This window comes from Scyliorhinus torazame, chromosome 16, assembly GCF_047496885.1.
Source record: "Scyliorhinus torazame isolate Kashiwa2021f chromosome 16, sScyTor2.1, whole genome shotgun sequence".
Taxonomy (NCBI): domain Eukaryota; kingdom Metazoa; phylum Chordata; class Chondrichthyes; order Carcharhiniformes; family Scyliorhinidae; genus Scyliorhinus; species Scyliorhinus torazame.
The window spans coordinates 24,805,359-24,824,659 of record NC_092722.1 but is presented as its reverse complement, the minus strand read 5'-3'; positions in this window follow the sequence as shown (position 1 = coordinate 24,824,659).

The following is a 19,301-nucleotide window of genomic DNA, read 5'->3' as shown; positions in this document are numbered from 1 at the left end:
TCCTGAGCGATTCTCCGGGGACCACTTCAGCAATGCCGGGCACGATTCCCTAGTGAATGTCCATTCTCCACCCCCGTGTCGAACGTGATTTTGGGGCGGAGGCTCGGAGTATCCAGCCCTCTGTCTCACTGGCAGGAGGTGGCGGAGGCACAGGAGGGAGTAGCTCTGGAAGTTCTCAACATTGGCTGTTATGGTACCTGGACCAGACTCCAATTTATATTAGGAAACCTGACAAGACCCCGACAATTTTTCAATTTGTAAACTGTGAAGAAAGGATACTTCTCTGCAGGAGTATCTTGGGATCTTTTATATTAAAACAAATTTTATTATTAACACAGGATTAACCCCATTAGCATCCAAGGAACAAAACAGCTTCTCAATTAACACTTCAACAGTTCTTTCAAAAGAAGAAAAAAAGGTCTTTGAACTCACTTTCCCATCTACTTCTAAACTTTCAATTAAGCAAACCCCACGCACACAGGTCAAATGCCACTTATTAATAAAGTTAACACTGAGTGCCTTACAAAATGCTTGTGAGAGAAGCTTTCAGAAGTTAGTCTGAAAAACACACCACCTTTTCTCAGAAGCCAGGGCAGAACTGTAAAAATGAAATTGAAAACAACAGACACAGGGCAGGGCTGAAAACAAAACTAAAAACAGACCTAGTCCCACCCATGAGTGACATCACAGCTTGCCTAGCTGTTAACCCATTAATCACAGCTTTAGCAGACACATTGGGTGGGATTCTCCCATCCCGCGGCAGAGTGTCCACGCTGTCGTAAACCCGACGGCGTGAACGGGCCACTGCCAGGAGTAATACTGGCCCCTACAGGCGGCCAACACGGCACTGGAGCGGTTTGCGCTGCTGCTGCCGATCCCGGCGCGAACTGTGTGCTGCGGGGTCTGCGCATGCGCAGTGGCGCCAGCTCAGAGCAGGTTAGAACTGTGCCAGTGGGACTAGGATTTTTTTTAAATGACCGCTCGGCCCGTCCGAGCCGGAGAATCGCGGGGGTGCTCTGTAGAGCGGCTCCCGACCGGCGCCGCGCCAGCCACAGTGCTGCCGATTCTCTGCTCTGTGGAGAATTGCGTCCCGGCGTCGGGGCGGCGTGGCGCGATTCGCTGGGCCCGCCAGTGATTCTCCGACCCGGTGCGGGGTCCGAGAATCGCGCCCAGAATCTGGATACCTTAACCCAAGTTATTCTAAAACATGACTGCAACATAATACACTATATATAAAAGTTACCTGCAATCATCACAGGGCCCCATGAAGTCTCATGGCATCAGGTCCAACATGGGCAAGGAAATATCCTGCTGGTTACCATCTAAAGCCCCCCTCCCACCTCCGCAGCCCCAGCTAACGAATCAGTACTCCTCCATGTTGAATACAATTCGGAAGAAGCACTGAGGATGGCAGGGGAACAGAACATACTGTGGGTGGGGGCCTTCACTGTCCATCACCCAGAGTGGCTCAGTTAGCACCACGACTGAACAAGCTGGCCGAGTCCCAGAAACTTACTTGACCTTGGCCTCACCAACCTACCCTGTCGAGGTGCACCAGTCCACGATAGAATTGGTAGACCACCGCACAGTCTTAAGTCCTATCTTCACATTGAGGATATCCTCCAGCGTGTTGTGTGAAATTACCACTGTGCTAAATGGGATAGATTTTGAACAGATCACTGGGCAACTCTGAGGCAGTGTGTGCCTTCAGCAGCAGCAGAATCATATACAAGTACAATCTGTACCCACATGGCCCCGTATATTCCCCACTCTACTATTACCATCAAACCGAGGATCAACCCTGGCTCAATGAGTGCAGGAGGGCATGCCAGGAGCAGTGCCAAGCATACCTAAAAATTAGCTGTCGACCTGGTAAAGTTGCAACACAGGACTATTTCATGCCAAACGGCAGAAGTAGCATGCAATAAATGGCAGTACTAATGCCATCATTACCTAGCTTCACCCAAGCCACCATTGATGTGTTGGGTGTTCTGGATCCGTGGAACACATACAGGCCACCTTGAAATAGTGCAACACCATTTTATTAAGTTAGAAACTGTTGAACATACTTTCACTGTGGGTTAACATTATGTTAGATTAAACTAAACACCTATGCCTGTCCGAACCAGTCTATGCACTCAGCACATGGTGAGGACCTGTGCTGTAAGCTGTAAGCTCTGTTCTTGTAGGAGGCTGCATCCCGAATGAGTGGGAACTCTAATGCCCCCTGTCTTTATAGTGAGTGTGCTCTAACTGGTGATTGGCTGTGGTGTTGTGTGTGTTGATTGGTCTTGCTGTGTGTCCATCAGTGTGTGTGTATCTGCACCATGATGTACTGGTGTATATCATGACAACCATCAACACACAATTTCAGCAGGTTATACAATCTACAAGATCCACCACAGTATCTCACCAAAGCTCCTTCGACAGCATCTTTGAAACTATGACTTCTACACCTAGAAGGACAAGTGTGGCACCTGTGCAAGTTTCCCTCCAAGCCACAAACTATCCTGATTTGGAAATATATCGCCGTTCCTTCACTGCCGTTGGATCAGAATCCTGGAACTCTCTCCCTGGCAACACTGTGTGTGTTCCTAAACCACATGGCTGCAGTGGATCATAAAGGCAGTTCACCACCACCTTCTGAAGGGCAATTAGGAATGGGGAGTAAATGCTGGCCCAGCCAGCGATGTTTTAAATAAACAGAGGCATGGAGTACAAAAGCAATAAAGTTATGATCAACCTTTATAAAATACTGGATTGGCCTCAGCTTGAGTATTGTTTCCAATTCTATGAGCTCCACTTCAAGAAGGATATGAAAAGATTCCCGAGAATGGTTTCAGGAATGAGAGACTGCAGCTACATGAATTGTTTGGATGGTTCTCCTTAGAGATAGATGTGTTAAAAGCCAGGGGGGGCATGTAGACAGGGTGGATACAGAGGAAAGGTTCCCTTGGCGGAAGGATCCGAGGATACTGACATGAGGTGTGTAGCAAAAAAAACAGTAGTGACATGAGGAAAATTAACGCAGTGAATAGATTTGGAATGCACTGGCTGAGAGTGCGGTGGAGGCAGAGAATCATTTCACCTCAGTTTGCTAGGTGGTCCTGTCAAGCATGGTAAAAAAATGTTTTATTCATTCATGGGATGTGGGGGCCTCTGGCCGGGCCAGCATTTAGTGCCCATAAATAATTTCCCTTTAACAGTCAAGCACATTGTGGATCTGGAGTCACAAGTAGGCCAGACCAGGTAAAGACGTTTCCTTCCCCAGAGGGCATTAGTGAACCAGATGGGTTTTTGTTTTATTTGTTTTATTGAATTCAAATTTCACTGTGGTGGGCTTCGAATCTGGGTCCCTAGTGCATTACCCTGGATTACTAATCAATGACACAACCACAACCTCTCCAGAATAAAGAAGTGTCTACCCCACCCCAATCTATCTGCCTTGGTTTAATGTGTTGTTGGCGTTCCCTGAGTAAATTAAAGTGAATTAGTAAATTGCAAACACAACAATCATCACAAAAATGGGTCAGATGGCACTTTGATAAAGCAGATTCCCAGTGATGTGTTGGGTGTTCTGGATCACAAACAGGTCACCAACACTGGAAGTGGTGCAACTCTATTTTATTACAAGGTTAACTATTTAAACATAATTGAACTGTGGGTAAATACGATACCAGCTTTAACTATAGACCTTCGCCTAGTCCTAACCAGTTGATGCACTCAGCACATGGTGAATGTCTGTGTTGCAGGCTGCGAGCTCTGTGCTCCTTGCTGGCTGCTACTCCCAAGAGCGGGAACTCTGATGCCCCCTGTCTTTATAGTGTGTGTGCTCTCACTGGTGATTGGCTGCGGTGTTGTGTATGTTGATTGGTCCCACTGTGTGTCCATCAGTGTGTGTCTGCACCATGATATACTAGTGTATATTATGGCACCCAGTTTTATCTATTTTAATTGTACTTATTCAACTCACCTAGTCTTACGTACAGACTGAGAACTATATCTGATAGAGGTCGTTAAGAATTTGAATATTTTTGATGTGGTAGGGAATAGTTGAGCTGAATGGCATTGATGCCTTAAGGCGAAGCTGGATGAATACATGAGGATTAAAGGAAAATAACGATATGCTCAAAGGTTACCTGGAGAGGGAAGGGAGATGACTTGTGTGGAGCATAAACCAGTTCATCCAAATGACTTGTTTCTGTGCTCTGGATTGTATGTCATCAGTGTGGACCTTTATAGCTCAGAAAGAGCGAAGAGTATCAACTCCTTAGTATGGATTTGAAGCTAGGGCCCAAGCAATCACAGTCTGAGGTAATAGTACCATGCAGTTACCCTGAATCTCAGTCATATCAGGAGGTAGCAGATTGGTCAGCTGAAATCAGTACACCTTCGGTGGAGATTTGAGAGCAGGTCTACTGCATTGTCTTAATCATCCAGGGTCTGTTCTTTATTTGTTTTATGGGATGTGCCAGCATTTATTGCCCTTCCCTGAGGGCATTTAAGAGTCAACCACATTGCTGTGGGTCTGGAGTCACGTGTAGGCCAGACCAGGTAAGGACGGCAGATTTCCTTCCCTAAAGGACATTAGTAAACCAGGTGGGTCTGTGATGCGCATACAACCAGCTGGTGTTTGTGGCATTAAATAATGAAAAACCTGACAGACCATGGCCTCCTGGTTCTTTCCCCATCCCAAACTCGGGGCACTGTGCTGTCCTCGTTGTAAAATGGAGCTCTTGACGCGTGAATGCACACCTGACATAAAATCGGGAGATCAGAAACTATTTTGGGGGCTGATGTCAAAATTGAAGTTGACAAAGTTTGTCGGTACAGAAGTAAAAAAGGTCACGAAATTGATAGGGATTGAAATGGATCAAGTTACCCTTGGAGATACCTGGAGGAGATTGGCAGGAACTGAATAAAGGGGAAGATTGTTGAACCTCAGCCCTACTCTGTTACCTCCACGGAGGAGATGAACAAAGTTTTGTCCAGGGCCAGCATTGGAAGTGATGGATCAGTCAGCCTGCAGCTCGTAATATTCACTATCTTCCAATGGTATATTGTGATATTGGCCAATCGATCTCAATAAGTCTATTCACAGTACCCCTTCAAATCTCTGTAAGATATGCTCCCATACGAAGGGTAAATCTTTGACCTCTGTTATACTTGTCAGATATGGATTTGTTAATCTGTAAAGAGATTAAAAAATCCAGGAGCGCAGAGTAGAGACAGATTCAGCAACATTGAAATACCCACAGGACATTAAATTCCCTTCTTAAAGTAGGAGTATCGGAGACGAGATATTTTTTACTAGTCATTTGGGAGTAATATAATTGCAGTTTGTGACTGTAGCAGATGCTGAAGACAGCTGGCAGAAGAGAGATTGCCCATTTTTCTCATCATTGAAAGAGTACAGATAAACCCATACACTGAAACCTCGTAAAACTCTTATTAGGTTTGGCTGAAGGAGCTAAGGTGTGTGAGTGCATGTCTGCACACCAAGTATCTGGCTGCTTTTAAGCTACGATAGACGTTTCATTATAAACCAGGGTGCTGCCGTTTGCTGTGAAGGCAGTTCTGAAGTTGAGGGGAATGCCCGCTTGGGAGTATAAATCTCGTACATCATATTGTTAGACATGAGTATAAATGTATCCAAGTGAAAACTCCTGTAAGTGGAACGCAAATAATGAATGAGATCTATTAATACCCTGATGTATTGTGCCGTGTGTGAATGATGAAATATGACAGGCTACAGGAGAGAGAGACGATATACGAGGAACTATATCCTCTCACCCCCACCACCCCCCAACTCTCCAAACATGTTCTTCCTTTCTCCCTCGACATTGCTGACTAATGCTTTGTACGGTTTCACAGCTGCCTTCTCGTGGCCCATTCTTCATGTTTCAAGTTGGGCAGAGAAAGTTAATGCGTCAGTTAACCATGGAAGCATCACAGCCCAATCCTGATCCTATCCAATCTGCTCTCAATTGGTTACCTCCTCCTGTGCCATGTGGGAATTCAGTGGCATAGTGGTAAAGTCACTAGACTAATTCAGGGACCCATGCAGCTAAAGCAAGGGGACATGGGTTTAAATTCCATCATGGCAGCCAGAGGAGTTTGAAATCAGTTAATAAATGTGGAATTTAATGCTGGTCTCAGTAATGAAACTCTCATTGACTGTTGTAGGAATCTGGCTCACTGTGACTCCAGATCTGCAGCAATGTGGTAGGCTTCTAACTTCCCTCTGGAATGGCTTAGCCATTTACCAAAGCCACTGGGTTCAAGTCAATTAGGAATGGGTAACAGTGATGGCCACATCCCATTTTTTAGCGGGGATCACTGATCCCTGTCAGGAGGAGGCAGACTGCTGATTGGTTGCCATTTTCCCCAGCAAAAAGTAGCTCCTTGCTGCCTAAGCTGAGACCCACTAACTGTGCTTATCCTGGGAGACACCTGGCCTTTTCCAGTAGAACTGTACATTTCAATAAATAATTTGTATTCATTTAGGATTTCTCCACCGCTGCAACTGCCCATCCTCCATTTTTCTCAGTCCTCTCTTTCTCGCTCCCTTTAACCACCCAGATTTTCCACAAAAGGGTTAAAGTTGACGAGTACTCTGAAACCACATTGAGCGATCCAGCAGAGCGGTGAAGGGTACGTTACACCCCTTCTACCTCAAGGGTAGGATGCATCCCGACCCTGACACATATTGGCCATTCCCTCATCACCACTAGGTTCAAATCTGGAACTCGTGGACGAATAGTCCTGTGGTGCCCCTTCACCACATAGATTGCAAGGAGGCCAACCACCACTTTCTCAGGGTGACCAAGGATGGGCATTGAATGCCAGTCCTGCCAGCGACACCCATATCCCGTGACTGAAGAAATTGTAAAAAGTTGCTTGTAAGCCACCTCCCATGGCAGTTTCCAAATTAGAATTTTGTCTTTAAAAATGATGGGAATAGAAAGCTGGGGCGGGATTCTCCGACCTCCCCCCCGGCCGTGTAGAAGAGAATCCCGCCCCTGGTATCAGTGAAGATCACAGTGAAGCTGTCGATTGTAAAAACCCAACTGGTTCCGTCAGAGAAGGTCATCTGTTTTCCTTACCCAGTCTGGGCCTGTCTTGGAATCCAGTTCAACACGAGTGTGGTTGCCCCTTAACTGCTGCTGATGTGACCGACTCAGTTGTATTAAACTGATACCAGCACCTCACAAGTTAAGTGGTTTATAGCTATGTTGTTAAGTCTCTTGGTATTCTTTTCTGGAAAAGGTCAATTGATGCAGCTTTTTGCATATGGACTGAAAATTAAATGCAAACAGTCTGTACAAGAATTTCAAAGAGAAATAAATACATTCATTATTGGAAATACATACATATGTTGATAACAGAACACTGTCGAAAAAAGTGTTACGTTTGCACCATTTTTGTGCATCGCCAGGGGCACTGAGGGAGCCATTTTGAGAAAATTAAATTCTGACTCAGGAGCAAAGTAGACTCCTCCAGCACTGCCTGAGGATCTTTCAAGATCCCAAGGATTTGGGTTGGGATCGGTCTTGGCTGTGATAGGTAGCCTGCCAGCACTCATTGTCCAGGCTCACCTATCAAGAATGATGTGGAGATGCCGGCGTTGGACTGGGGTGAGCACAGTAAGAAGAGCACAGTAAGAATCACAAGCTTTCGGAGCGCTGCTCCTTCCTCAGGTGAAGGAAGGGGCAGCGCTCCGAAAGCTAGTGACATCGAAACAAACCTGTTGGACTTTAACCTGGTGTTGTGAGACTTCTTACTGCTATCAAGAATGGGCATTTGTCTTGAGTTGCTGAGAGGGTGCCCTGTATCAGTGGGCTTGTACCCAGCAGAAGTCAGTGCCTTTGAGAGAGGGAGAGAAGTGTGGCAGTCACACCGACAAATACTGTGCCGTTAACCCTGGTGCCTGAAACTGAGAGTGGGCATTAGTTGACAACACAATTCTCCATTCGGCAAGTTGAACAAGTCAATGGTTACATCAATATCTAGCAACCAATTGTAATAATTTACATCTCATTTTAACAAGTAATATGCGGGACCAAGCAAACCACCTCAGACACAGAGCACTTTAATAAGCTCCCTGACCCCCTTTTATAACCTAAGACACTCTATAAGCATCATGTGGTTGTATTTCCAGGGCTACATAGACTGACTGCACTGGACCTGTCACAATTGGAATGCTGTGTTCCTATTAGGACATTCTATTTTTAAATTGCATTGTGTTACTTGCCCAAAGGGGCTTGGTCTGATTGGAGGAGAGATCCATGGGCACAGACTGGCGGCTATTCTTTACATAAACCTTTAACATTGTGTGTGGGCACTGTTCAACTGTGGCAGGCCTCATTACCAAGCCCAATGTCGTCCTCACACTTCTGTCCACAAATTCCGACTTACCGTTTTAAAAAATTTCTTTCATCCAAGCTGAACACTGCTGGCAAGTCTGAACTAGTTAGGAGCGTGAACCCTAGCTCGTGGTTCCCTTACCTTGCTCACGGGCACTGAGGCGCGTTTGTAGTGCCGATCCCACTGAGCACATCAAAGACAACGTACCCTGGGACTCTCCTGCCTGTGTAGGGTTGGTGGCACATCGGCAGTGAGGTGGCTGTAAAATACCGTGGAATAAGTTCCCTTTTAGGTGTTGGCTAACTCTGTGTCAGATTTCAAAACTAGTTTCTTCTTTAATTCAGGTCAAATTTACGGCACCAGCAATAAAATCACTGTTTTACTTTTTAAAGACTTATATTCATCTCCCCTCTGATGGCTCAGTAGGTAACTGCTTCCCCTGGTCCCAGGCCGGGCGGACGGCTCTGGTTCAACGTTTGGTCTCTGCTCGAGGCTTGTTGCATTTGTTAAAATTGGTCCCCTGCACCCTTGGGTTAAGGATGTTTGGGTTGCTGATCCTGCTCAGGGTTTGGTGACCCCCCCCCCCCCCCCCCCCCCCCCCCCCCCGGACAGGACAGATGTACCGGGCGGCATTGTAGCACAGTGGGTAGCACAGTTGCTTCACAGCTCCAGGGTCTCAGGTTCGATTCCCGACTTGGGTCACTGTCTGTGCGGAGTCTGCTCGTTCTTCCCGTGTCTGCGTGGGTTTCCTCCGGGTGCTCCGGTTTCCTCCCACAAGTCCCGAAAGACTACCTTGCTCCCCTCAGCTTTCCCCACTCGACCACCCTGTGCATTTAAACTGTTAAGTGGCTTCAGTGCCTGGATTCACCTCGAACATGATGCAGCGTGGACGGAGGATATTCATGCCGTTGTCCCTTTGCCGGCTCTTTTGATAGAGCTATCCATCACACAGCCCTGCAATCCTTTCCCTGTCAAGTACTTATCATAGAAAACACAGTGCAGAAGGAGGCCATTCTGCCCATCGAGTCTGCACCAACCCACTAAGCCCTCACTTCCACCCTATCCCCGTAACCCAATAACCCCTCCTAACCTTTTTGGTCTTTAGGGGCAATTTATCATGACCAATCCACCCAACCTGCATGTCTTTGGACTGTGGGAGGAAACCGGAGCACCCGGAGGAAACCCACGCAGCCAGGTGTGAATGTGCAGACCTCTCACATACAGTGACCCAGCGGGGAATCGAACCCTAAGGGTTACCGACCCTTCTGCACTGGAGACAGTTTCTCCTGACCTTCTCTTTCAAACCCTTGTGAACGTCACCAAATCTCCTCTCAGCCTTCACCCCCCTCAAGTGGTTCTCCCTTTCATTTTCCTCTCCTCATTCTTCCGACCAAAATGCATCACCACGCACGTGGCGCTGTTAAATTTAATCTAATAGGTGAGCACGTGGATAAATTGTTGAGGGGTGACGGGCGGCTGAAGAGTTTTGCTGCTGGGTTAGTCAGAGGAGGAGCGAAGCTGCACAATGAGGATTGTAAAGGAGCGGATTTGCCAGGTCCTGTCGCTCACTCCTCTCCTGCTGTCACAGATATCCAACCCATCCAAAACTAATCATATCCCTGCTGAGTTGAATCTTCACCAATCTTAAGGCAGCAGCTGTACATGAAACATTTTTTCTCGGCTGTGCACATCTGTTAAAAAATGGAGTGGAACAGTACCTACAAATTGCCCTTTCCCTTGAGGGAGCATTAATTTCTAAAAATATATCTCAGCTTCTTGTTCTTTTAGATTGTTAGCTTTCCCCTAAACTCATATTGATTCTGGTCAAGTCCCTGAAGGAACCGCTTCCACAGTAATGATAGGTTCCTTGATACCATGTAACATGGAGCAGTGATACCGAGAAGATCAAAGGTGCCAGCCTTGTGTGGGTGAGTGCACTGCCCGGTGTGGGTGAGTACTCTGCCCCGTGTGGGTGAGTGCGCTGCCCGGTGTGGGTGAGTGCGCTGCCCGGTGTGGGTGAGTGCGCTGCCCGGTGTGGGTGAGTGCGCTGCCCGGTGTGGGTGAGTGCGCTGCCCGGTGTGGGTGAGTGCGCTGCCCGGTGTGGGTGAGTGCGCTGCCCGGTGTGGGTGAGTGCGCTGCCCGGTGTGGGTGAGTGCGCTGCCCGGTGTGGGTCAGTATGCTGCCCGGTGTGGGTGAGTACGCTGCCCGGTGTGGGTGAGTACTCTGCCCGGTGTGGGTGAGTACTCTGCCCGGTGTGGGTGAGTGCGTTGGCCGGTATGGGTGAGCACTCTGCCCGGTGTGGGTCAGTACACTGCCCGGTGTGGGTGAGTACTCTGCCCGGTGTGGGTGAGTGCGTTGCCCGGTATGGGTGAGTACTCTGCCCGGTGTGGGTGAGTACTCTGCCCGGTGTGGGTGATTACACTGCCCGGTGTGGGTGAGTACACTGCCCGGTGTGGGTGAGTAGGTCTGGGTGAGTACGCTGCCCGGTGTGGGTGAGTACACTGCCCGGTGTGGGTGAGTACACTGCCCGGTGTGGGTGAGTACTCTGCCCCGTGTGGGTGAGTACACTGCCCGGTGTGGGTGAGTACGCTGCCCGGTGTGGGTGAATACGCTGCCCGGTGTGGGTGAGTACACTGCCCGGTGTGCGTGAGTACTCTGCCCGGTGTGGGTGAGTTCGCTGCCCGGTGTGGGTGAGTACTCTGCCCGGTGTGGGTGAGTTCGCTGCCTGGTGTGCGTGAGTACTCTGCCCGGTGTGGGCGAGTACGTTGCCCGGTATGGGTGAGTGCTCTGCACGGTATGGGCGAGTACTCTGCCCGGTGTGGGTGAGTTCGCTGCCCAGTGTGGGTGAGTGCTCTGCCCGGTGTGGGTGAGTGCTCTGCCCGGTGTGGGTGAATACGCTGCCCGGTGTGGGTGAGTACTCTGCCCGGTGTGGGTGAGTACTCTGCCCGGTGTGGGTGAGTGCTCTGCCCGGTGTGGGTGAGTGCTCTGCCCGGTTTGGGTGAGTACACTGCCCGGTATGGATGAGTGCTCTGCCCGGTGTGGGTGAGTACGCTGCCCGGTGTGGGTGAGTACACTGCCCGGTATGGGTGAGTGCTCTGCCCGGTGTGGGTGAATACGCTGCCCGGTTTGGTTGAGTACGCTGCCCGGTGTGGGTGAGTACGCTGCCCAGTGTGGGTGAGCACGCTGCCCGGTTTGGGTGAGTTCGCTGCCCGGCGTGGGTGAGTACGCTGCCCGGTGTGGGTGAGTACACTGCCCGGTGTGGGTGAGTACTCTGCCCGGTGTGGGTGAGTACACTGCCCGGTGTGGATGGGTACACTGCCCGGTGTGGGTGAGTACTCTGCCCGGTGTGGGTGAGTACACTGCCCGGTGTGGGTGAGTACTCTGCCCGGTGTGGGTGAGTACGTTGCCCGATGTGGGTGAGTACGCTGCCCGGTGTGGGTGAGTACGCTGCCCGGTGTGGGTGAGTACGTTGCCCGGTGTGGGTGAGTACGTTGCCCGGTGTGGGTGAGTAAGTTGCCCGGTGTGGGTGAGTAAGTTGCCCGGTGTGGGTGAGTTCGCTGCCCGGTGTGGGTGAGTACTCTGCCCGGTGTGGGTGAGTGCTCTGCCCGGTGTTGGTGAGTACTCTGCCCGGTGTGGGTGAGTACACTGCCCGGTGTGGGTGAGTACACTGCCCGGTGTGGGTGAGTGCTCTGCCCGGTGTGGCTGAGTGCTCTGCCCGGTTTGGGTGAGTACACTGCCCGGTATGGGTGAGTACGCTGCCCGGTGTGGGTGAGTACGCTGCCCGGTGTGGGTGAGTGCTCTGCCCGGTGTGGGTGAGTGCTCTGCCCGGTGTGGGTGAGTGCTCTGCCCGGTGTGGGTGAGTGCACTGCCCGGTGTGGGTGAGTACACTGCCCGGTATGGGTGAGTGCTCTGCCCGGTGTGGGTGAGTACTCTGCCCGGTGTGGGTGAGTGCTCTGCCCGGTGTGGGTGAGTACTCTGCCCGGTATGGGTGAGTGCTCTGCCCGGTGTGGGTGAGTGTGCTGCCCGGTGTGGGTGAGTACTCTGCCTGGTGTGGGTGAGTACTCTGCCTGGTGTGGGTGAATACTCTGCCCGGTGTGGGTGAGTACACTGCCCGGTGTGGGTGAGTACACTGCCCGGTGTGGGTGAGTACTCTGCCCGGTGTGGATGAATACTCTGTCCGGTGTGGGTGAGTACACTGCCCGGTGTGGGTGAGTACACTGCCCGGTGTGGGTGAGTACACTGCCCGGTGTGGGTGAGTACTCTGCCCGGTGTGGGTGAGTACTCTGCCCGGTGTGGGTGAGTGCGCTGCCCGGTGCGGGTGAGTACACTGCCCGGTGTGGGTGAGGACTCTGCCCGGTGTGGGTGAGTTCGCTGTCCGGTGTGGGTGAGTACTCTGCCCGGTGTGGGTGAGTACGCTACCCGGTGTGGGTGAGTACTCTGCCCGGTGTGGGTGAGTACGCTGCCCGGTGTGGGTGAGTACGCAGCCCTGTATGGGTGAGTACGCTGCCGGGTGTGGGTGAGTACTCTGCCCGGTGTGGGTGAGTACACTGCCCGGTGTGGGTGAGTGCGCTGCCCGGTGTGGGTGAGTGCGCTGCCCGGTGTGGGTGAGTACGCTGCCCGGTGTGGGTGAGTACGTTGCCCGGTGTGGGTGAGTGCTCTGCCCAGTGTGGGTGAGTACGCTGCCCGGTGTGGGTGAGTACGCTGCCCGGTGTGGGTGAGTACGCTGCCCGGTGTGGGTGAGTTCGCTGCCCGGTGTGGGGGAGTACGTTGCCCGGTGTGGGTGAGTGCTCTGCCCGGTGTGGGTGAGTACTCTGCCCGGTGTGGGTGAGTACACTGCCCGGTGCGGGTGAGTACACTGCCCGGTGTGGGTGAGTACACTGCCCGGTGTGGGTCAGTACTCTGCCCGGTGTGGCTGAGTGCTCTGCCCGGTTTGGGTGAGTACACTGCCCGGTATGGGTGAGTACGCTGCCCGGTGTGGGTGAGTACGCTGCCCGGTGTGGGTGAGTACACAGTCCGGTGTGGATGAGTACACTGCCCGGTTTGGGTGACTACGCTGCCCGGTGTGGGTGAGTACTCTACCCGGTGTGGGTGAGTACTCTACCCGGTGTGGGTGACTACACTGCCCGGTGTGGGTGACTACACTGCCCGGTGTGGGTGAGTACACTGCCCGGTGTGGGTGAGTACTCTGCCCGGTGTGGGTGAGTACACTGCCCGGTGTGGGTGAGTACACTGCCCGGTGTGGGTGAGTACACTGCCCGGTGTGGGTGAGTACGCTGCCCGGTGTGGGTGAGTACGCTGCCCGGTGTGGGTGAGTACGCTGCCCGGTGTGGGTGAGTACGCTGCCCGGTGTGGGTGAGTCTACTGCCCGGTGTGGGTGAGTCCGTTGCCCGGTGTGGATGAGTACGCTGCCCGGTGTGGGTGAGTACACTGCCCGGTGTGGGTGAGTACTCTGCCCGGTGTGGGTGAGTACACTGCCCTGTGTGGGTGAGGACACTGCCCGGTGTGGGTGAGTACGCTGCCCGGTTTGGATGAGTACACTGCCCGGTGTGGGTGAGTACACTGCCCGGTGTGGGTGAGTACTCTGCCCGGTGTGGGTGAGTACACTGCCCGGTGTGGGTGAGTACTCTGCCCGGTGTGGATGAGTACGGTGCCGGGTGTGGGTGAGTACGCTGCCCGGTGTGGGTGAGTACACTGCCCGGTGTGGGTGAGTACTCTGCCCGGTGTGGATGAGTACGCTGCCCGGTGTGGGTGAGTACACTGCCCGGTGTGGGTGAGTACGCTGCCCGGTGTGGGTGAGTACACTGCCCGGTGTGGGTGAGAACACTGCCCGGTGTGGGTGAGTACTCTGTCCGGTGTGGGTGAGTACACTGCGCGGTGTGGGTGAGCACTCTGCCCGGTGTGGGTGAGTACTCTGTCCGGTGTGGGTGAGTACACTGCCCGGTGTGGGTGAGCACTCTGCCCGGTGTGGGTGAGTACTCTGTCCCGTGTGGGTGAGTACACTGTCCGGTGTGGGTGAGTACACTGCCCGGTGTGGGTGAGTACTCTGTCCGGTGTGGGTGAGCACTCTGCCCGGTGTGGGTGAGTACTCTGTCCGGTGTGGGTGAGTACACTGCCCGCTGTGGGTGAGCACTCTGCCCGGTGTGGGTGAGTACTCTGTCCGGTGTGGGTGAGTACACTGCCCGGTGTGGATGAGTACGCTGCCCGGTGTGGGTGAGTACTCTGCCCGGTGTGGATGAGTACGCTGCCCGGTGTGGGTGAGTACGCTGCCCGGTGTGGGTGAGTACACTGCCCGGTGTGGGTGAGTACACTGCCCGGTGTGGGTCAGTACACTGCCGGGTGTGGGTGAGTACACTGCCCGGTGTGAGTGAGTACTCTGCCCGGGGTGGGTCAGTACGCTGCCCGGGGTGGGTCAGTACGCTGCCCGGTGTGGGTGAGTACGTGGCCCGGTGTGGATGAGTACACTGCCCGGTGTGGGTGAGTACACTGCCCGGTGTGGATGAGTACACTGCCCGGTGTGGATGAGTACACTGCCCGGTGTGGGTGAGTACTCTGCCCGGTGTGGGTTAGTACGCTGCCCGGTATGGGTGAGTACACTGCCCGGTGTGGATGAGTACTCTGCCCGGTGTGGGTGAGTACACTGCCCGGTGTGGGTGAGTACGCTGCCCGGTGTGGGTGAGTACACTGCCCGGTTTGGGTGAGTACACTGCCCGGTGTGGGTGAGTACACTGCCCGGTGTGGGTGAGTACGCTGCCCGGTGTGGGTGAGTACACTGCCCGGTGTGGGTGAGTACTCTGCCCGGTGTGGGTGAGTACTCTGCCCGGTGTGGGTGAGTACTCTGCCCGGTGTGGATGAGTACGGTGCCGGGTGTGGGTGAGTACACTGCCCGGTGTGGGTGAGTACTCTGCCCGGTGTGGGTGACTCCACTGCCCGGTGTGGGTGAGTACACTGCCCGGTGTGGGTGAGTACTCTGCCCGGTGTGGGTGAGTACACTGCCCGGGGTGGGTGACTCCGCTGCCCGGTGTGGGTGAGTACGCTGCCCGGTATGGGTGAGTACTCTGCCCGGTGTGGGTGAGTACACTGCCCGGTGTGGGTGAGTACACTGCCCGGTGTGGGTGAGTACACTGCCCGGTGTGGGTGAGTGCTCTGCCCGGTGTGGGTGAGTACGCTGCCCGGTGTGGGTGAGTACGCTGCCCGGTGTGGGTGAGTACACTGCCCGGTGTGGATGGGTACACTGCCCGGTGTGGCTGGGTACTCTGCCCGGTGTGGATGAGTACGGTGCCGGGTGTGGGTGAGTACACTGCCAGGTGTGGGTGAGTACTCTGCCGGGTGTGGGTGACTCCACTGCCCGGTGTGGGTGAGTACGCTGCCCGGTGTGGGTGAGTACGCTGCCCGGTTTGGGTGAGTACGCTGCCCGGTGTGGGTGAGTACGCTGCCTGGGGTGGGTGAGTCCACTGCCCGGTGTGGGTGACTCCACTGCCCGGTGTGGGTGAGTACGCAGCCCGGTGTGGGTGAGTACTCTGCCCGGTGTGGGTGAGTACGCTGCCCGGTGTGGGTGAGTACGCTGCCCGGTGTGGGTGAGTACGCTGCCCGGTATGGGTGAGTACGCTGCCCGGTATGGGTGAGTACTTTGCCCGGTGTGGGTGAGTACACTGCCTGGTGTGGGTGAGTACGCTGCCCGGTATGGGTGAGTACTCTGCCCGGTGTGGGTGAGTACACTGCCCGGTGTGGGTGATTACGCCGCCCGGTGTGGATGAGTACGGTGCCCGGTTTGAGTGAGTACTCTGCCCGGGGTGGGTCAGTACGCTGCCCTGGGTCGGTCAGTACGCTGCCCGGTGTGGGTGAGTACACTGTCCGGTGTGGGTGAGTACACTGCCCGGTTTGGGTGAGTCCTCTGCCCAGTGTGGATGAGTACTCTGACCAGTATGGGTGAGTACTCTGCCCTGTATGGGCGAGTACTCTGCCCAGTGTGGGTGAGTACTCTGCCCGGTGTGGGTGAATACTCTGCCCGGTGTGGGTGAGTACACTGCCCGGTGTGGGTGAGTACTCTGCCCGGTGTGGGTGAGTACTCTGCCCGGTGTGGGTGAGTACTCTGCCCGGTGTGGGTGAGTACACTGCCCGGTGTGGGTGAGTACAATGCCCGGTGTTGGTGAGTACGCTGCCCGGTGTGGGTGAGTACGCTGCCCGGTATGGGTGAGTACACTGCCCGATGTGGGTGAGTACTCTGCCCGGTGTGGGTGAGTACTCTGTCCGGTGTGGGTGAGTACTCTGCCCGGTGTGGGTGAGTACGCTGTCCGGTGTGGGTGAGTACACTGCCCGGTGTGGATGAGTACTCTGCCCGGTGTAGGTGAGTACTCTGCCCGGTGTGGGTGAGTACTCTGCCCGGTGTGGGTGAGTACTCTGCTCGGTGTGGGTGAGTACGCTGTCCGGTGTGGGTGAGTACGCTGCCCGGTGTGGGTGAGTACGCTGCCCGGTGTGGGTGAGTACTCTGTCCGGTGTGGGTGAGTGCTGTGTCCGGTGTGGGTGAGTACGCTGCCCGGTGTCGGTGAGTACTCTGCCCGGTGTGCGTTAGTACTCTGCCCCGTGTGGGTGAGTACTCTGCCCGGTGTGGGTTAGTACTCTGCCCGGTGTGGGTCAGTACGCTGCCCGGTGTGGGTGAGTACTCTGCCCGGTGTGGGTGAGTACGCTGCCCGGTGTGGGTGAGTACGCTGCCCGGTGTGGGTGAGTACGCTGCCCGGTGTGGGTGAGTACGCTGCTCGGTGTGGGTGAGTACGCTGCCCGGTGTGGGTGAGTACGCTGCCCGATGTGGGTGAGTACGCTGCCCGGTATGGATGAGTACGCTGCCCGGTGTGTGTGAGTACACTGCCCGGTGTGGGTGAGTACACTGCCCGGTGTGGGTGAGTACACTGCCCGGTGTGGGTGAGTACGCTGCCCGGTATGGATGAGTACGCTGCCCGGTGTGTGTGAGTACACTGCCCGGTGTGGGTGAGTACACTGCCCGGTTTGGGTGAGTACTCTGCCCAGTGTGGGTGAGTACATTGCCCGGTGTGGGTGAGTACGCTGCCCGGTGTGGGTGAGTACGCTGCCCGGTGTGGGTGAGTACACTGCCCGGTGTGGGTGAGTACTCTGCCCGGTGTGGGTGAGTACTCTGCCCGGTGTGGGTGAGTACTCTGCCCAGTGTGGGTGAGTACATTGCCTGGTGTGGGTGAGTACACTGCCCGGTATGGGTGAGTACACTGCCCGGTGTGGTTGAGTACGCTGCCCGGTGTGGGTGAGTACACTGCCCGGTGTGGGTGAGTACGCTGCCCGGTGTGGGTGAGTACACTGCCCGGTGTGGGTGAGTACACTGCCCGGTGTGGGTGAGTACACTGCCCGGTGTGGGTGAGTACACTGCCCGGTGTGGGTGAGTACGCTGCCCGGTGTGGGTGAGTACGCTGCCCGGTGTGGGTGAGTACGCTGCCCGGTGTGGGTGAGTACGCTGCCCGGTGTGGGTGAGTACGCTGCCCGGTGTGGGTGAGTACGCTGCCCGGTGTGGGTGAGTACGCTGCCCGGTGTGGGTGAGTACGCTGCCCGGTGTGGGTGAGTACGCTGCCCGGTGTGGGTGAGTACTCTGCGCGGTGTGGGTAAGTGCTCTGCCCGGTGTCGGCGAGCACACTGCCCGGTGTGGGTGAGTACGCTGCCCGGTGTGGGTGAGCACACTGCCCGGTGTGGGTGAGCACACTGCCCGGTGTGGGTGAGTACGCTGCCCGGTGTGGGTGAGTACACGTCCCGGTTAGAGTGAGTACGCTGCCCGGTGTGGGTGAGTACACTGCCCGGTGTGGGTGAGTACGATGCCCCGTATGGGTGAGTACACTGCCCGGTGTGGGTGAGTACACTGCCCGGTTTGGGTGAATACGCTGCCCGGTGTGGATGAGTACGCTGCCCGGTGTTGGCGAGTACACTGCTCGGTTTGGGTGAGTACGCTGTCCGGTGTGGGTGAGTACGCTGCCCGGTGTGGGTGAGTACGCTGCCCGGTGTGGTTGAGTACACTGTCCGGTGTGGGTGAGTACGATGCCCGGTGTCGGTGAATACGCTGCCCGGTGTGGGTGAGTACACTGCCCGGTGTGGGTGAGTACGCTGCCCCTTGTGGGTGAATACGCTGCCCCTTGTGGGTGAGTACTCTGCCCGGTGTCGGCGAGCACACTGCCCGGTGTGGGTGAGCACGCTGCCCGGTGTGGGTGAGCACACTGCCCGGTGTGGGTGAGCACACTGCCCGGTTTGGGTGAGCACACTGCCCGGTGTGGGTGAGTACGCTGCGCGGTGTGGGTGAGTACACGTTCCAGTTAGAGTGAGTACGCTGCCCGGTGTGGGTGAGTACACTGCCCGGTTTGGATCAGTACGATGCCCCGTATGTGTGAGTACTCTGTCCGGTGTGGGTGAATGCTCTGTCCGGTGTGGGCGAGTACTCTGCCCGGTGTGGGTGACTACACTGCCCGGTGTGGGTGAGTACGCTGCCCGCTGTGGGTGAGTACTCTGCCCAGTGTGGGTGAGTACGATGCCCCGTATGGGTGAGTACTCTGTCCGGTGTGGGTGAGTACACTGCCCCGTGTGGGTGAGTACTCTGCCCGGGGTGGGTGAGTACGATGCCCGGTGTGGGTGAGTACTCTGCCCGGTGTGGGTGACTGCACTGCCCGGTGTGGGTGAGTACGATGCCCGGTGTGGGTGAGTACTCTGCCCGGTGTGGGTGACTGCACTGCCCGGTGTGGGTGAGTACACTGCCCGGTGTGGGTGACTACACTGCCTGGTATGGGTGAGTACTCTGCCCGGTGTGGGTGAGTACTCTGCCCGGTGTGGGTGAGTTCGATGCCCCGTATGGGTGAGTACTCTGTCCGGTGTGGGTGAATACACTGCCCGGTGTGGGTGAGTACTCTGCCCGGTGTGGGTGACTACACTGCCCG